Source organism: Orycteropus afer, unplaced genomic scaffold, assembly GCF_000298275.1.
Source record: "Orycteropus afer afer isolate SDZICR_OR568_19922 unplaced genomic scaffold, OryAfe1.0 scaffold00666, whole genome shotgun sequence".
Lineage (NCBI taxonomy): Eukaryota > Metazoa > Chordata > Mammalia > Tubulidentata > Orycteropodidae > Orycteropus > Orycteropus afer.
Genome location: NW_006922253.1, coordinates 935,301 through 937,375, shown reverse-complemented (window position 1 = coordinate 937,375; position 2,075 = coordinate 935,301).

Sequence of the window (2,075 nt, the reverse complement as noted above, 5' to 3'; positions counted from 1 at the left end):
TAAACAGAGAGATCAGCCTTTTATGTATATATTTGAAAAATAGTAGTGAAGAATGGGTAAAGGGGTTACAGGCAATGGAAGGAGTAAATCAAAAAGGAAAAATAAATAAATAAAGCTAAGAGGAAGTGAAGGAGGAAGGATTAGAGTGGGGATGAGACAGGAGAAACCTATATTGCAAGCAAGGGTGAGTATAGAGCCATGTGAGAGATTAATTAGTTAATTCCAGGACTTTGCTCAAGAGTTTTCTTCTCCCTCTTCCATGCTCCATGTTATCCTTTTCTCCAATGCCAGAATTAGGGTGAAGTTTTGGGTCAAATGCAAGGGTTACAATGAGTCCTGAAAGTCCAATATCTTATTCACTTTCATATCCCTATACATTCCCTGAATTTGAATCTAGCAAATAAGGAGCCTGGCAGTATGATCGTCTGTCAGGGTTGATCCTGGTGCCAGAGAATACTTTGCTTTACGCCTTTCCTTCATTAGAATTGTCCTCAGAGGCAGGGATGCAGCAAGCAGAGGCCAGTGATAGCTAAGGAGCCTTGAAATTTCAGAATGCTCCCATCACTGTGGGAAACATGCTCCTGGAACTTGAGGTTTCTTAGGAGATAGAACTAGATGATGGCAACTGCCCTAAACCGTGGAGCAGTGCTCAAAAAATATACGGGAGCAGCCATGAAGTGGGAGACACAGAAAAGAAATACTTCAGTCAGGTTTGAGAACTTACCTTTTTCCTTGCAAGAAAAGTGATGACATTCCACAGAAAGCTCATAGTTTTCTCTTTTTTCAATTCTGGTTTCCTTTCAAGGTTAATCATGTGCAGTGCAGTGCACCATGAAAATGCTACTAGAGGTAGGTCTACCGTGGCTTTCTGTTGCAGGAACTATAGGAAGAGAATATTCCCCATGGATAGCCAACGTTTTCTGAAAAGACTGAATCCAATTCTACATAAAAGTTTGTAACGTAGGTGAGAGAAAACTTTGACGTTTCTTATTTCTGCCCTTAAAATTTTCTAGAAAAAAATATGTCTCCACTATTCTATGATAGAAATTTCTCTAAAGACAGATATACGACTCCCAAAACATTCCCCTGGCAGAACACATGGATTAAACACATCTTCTTCTTGCATCAGATTTTTATAAAGGTTTCATAAAAATTCACAAGTGTCTAAAAAGCATTTCAGTCTCCAAAGAGCAAGGACTACATACACTTCACACATAAATTTAAAAGCATTTGTTCAGTGAGCTACTTAGCACAAGATTACAAAAATACAGGAAACAAGGGCACCAATTAATCCCACAGTGGCCAGTAGCCATATTTATCCTCAGAGCCCTCCTCCTTCCTCCCATTTCAATTACCAAGTGCTCAGGCATCCACATCCCTGACCCTACTCCATGCTCACACACTGCTGTAAGAAAGAAGCACATTTGCAGACTCACATTGAGATGTGGAACACTAAACCTTATCAAACGTTTGTTTTTGTTTTTGTTTTCCTTTAAGTAAAATATTTTCAAATGGTAGGCAACGCTTTGAGCCAGGTAAAGGCTCAGGTTGATGTATATAGTTGAATTTTCTACCTCCATCACTTCTATTTATGTGACTTTGTGCAACTGTGTTAACTTCTAAGGGGCTCCAGCGGCCAAAAGCGTTTGGCTGCTAACAAAAAAATGTGAGCTGTTTGAACCCACCAGCCATTCCAGGGTGGAAAGATGAGGCAGTCTATTTCTGTAAAGGTTTACATACTTGCAAACCCTTAGGAGCAGTTGTGCTATGTCATATAGTGTTGCTGTGGGTTGGAATCAACTCATTGGCAGTGGGTATTAACTTCCAGTTTACTCTTCTGAAAAAAAAAAAAAAAAATCACTGCTACCTATCAGGGGTTCTGTTGACACAGTACCTAAGGCATTTGACTGCTAATCAGAATATTGGTGGTTCAAGCCCACCAGCCACTCCATGGAAAGAAGGTGGGACAACGTAGTTACATAAATATTCACTGCCTCAGAAACCCAATAGGGGTTGTTATGAGTCGAAATTGACTCAAGGACAGTGAATTTGTTTTTTTTATGTTGTTGTTGTTA